General features: G+C 37.8%; 1 pseudogene; it reads right to left on the bottom strand.

The window, feature by feature from the left end:
- Positions 1 to 331: 331 nt before the first annotated feature.
- On the bottom strand, positions 332 to 1,190 carry LOC120171163 (annotated as a pseudogene).
- Positions 1,191 to 1,435: the final 245 nt, after the last annotated feature.

Raw genomic sequence — 1,435 nt, 5'->3', positions numbered from 1 at the left:
AATCAATCCGATCCAACAAATTTTATTTTAGGCTCATAATTAAAAGTGTAATTCTTGTTGAGTTAATTGTATATAATTCTATGTACTATTGTAAAATTAGATGATTAATTACATAAATTTTTTTAAGATAATATATCATTATTTTAATCGTCGATAATATATAAAATTTGTATTATGAGTACATCAAATATTAACTTTTTTTAAAAATAAAAAAAAATATTGTATTAAAAACATAAACATTAATATTTATATAAATTAGTATAAAAATAAAAAATAAACCCTAAATCTAAACGTTGGAGGCTATCTAGTAAGAGACAATAGCATTGCAAAAGGTTGAAAGAATAAAAGAAAAGAAGGTATAATAAAAATAAAATATTTACATTGGCCCATGTTCGTGGTGAACATTTTCATTTCTCTGTCTCAAAGTCTAAAAAATGTCTGACCAAAAACCAAAAGAAATCTCAAAACATGAATGAAGTGCGAGTCCTGTTCTCATTGGAGGAGCTGGTTCTAGAAGAAAGAACCTTGGAGAAACACCCTCTGCAACAAACCCTTCGGACACAGCCTCCATGTTTGGTCTAGGGTTCCCCCCAAGTCTTTGAACCAAATGGTCCCCTGCCCCAACATTATCATCATTGCTGTTCAACATGTATACCTGATTTTGATGTTGCATTAACTGTTGTTGATTTTGCAATTGGAATCCAACCGGAGGAACCATGAGGGAACCGTAGTTAAGATGGAGTTGACGTCCTCCAATACTGAACCCAAAAGCCGGTCCACCGGGTGAGCTGAGCCTGGTGCAAGACTAGGATTGCCGGTGAATTGTTGAACCATGGCTCGGAAATTTGTGGTGTCGGTGTTGAGCAAAGTGGTTGGGGTTCGCCTTGAAGCCCTCGATCGTTTTCGAGCTGGCTTCCCAACGCGGCCGCCTTCGAGACTCAAACGGCCACCACTTGAACAAGCTGGGACGGAACCTACTGCGCTAGGTTTGACCGTGGCGGTGACAACGGTGGAATCGTAGCTTTGGTCTCCGAACATTGGCTCCTGATTCGAAAGATTTTGTTGGTAAGGCTAGGCCAATCATCAGTGGGGATAGACATGGGAGAGATCAGTTATGGCAGCCAAAAATACTGAAGAAATGTTGTTTTGGAGGGGATATGTGAGGAAGAAGTGAAGGGGAAGAAGAGAGCGTAAGATTATGGTATTTATAGTGGCTTTGGTGACGGTCAAAAGAGAAATAAAGGGAAAATCGTTTGCCATTAATTTTGGTTAGATATTTGAAAGCAACACCAAGTGGGGCGTGGCGGAAAAATAATTGAAATGTTCGGTCGAATTGCGTGGGGGCTGTAATGGCTTTTTTACTTAAAAAATTTAAAATTTATTTTTCACACTTTTGAAGTATTCTAGAATCAGCTATGTATTTAGATGAGGTGGT

This window comes from Hibiscus syriacus, unplaced genomic scaffold, assembly GCF_006381635.1.
Source record: "Hibiscus syriacus cultivar Baekdansim isolate YM2019G1 unplaced genomic scaffold, ASM638163v2 tig00111812_pilon, whole genome shotgun sequence".
Lineage (NCBI taxonomy): Eukaryota > Viridiplantae > Streptophyta > Magnoliopsida > Malvales > Malvaceae > Hibiscus > Hibiscus syriacus.
The sequence above is the reverse complement of the archived record's forward strand: the minus strand, read 5'-3'. Positions and strand labels throughout refer to the sequence as shown.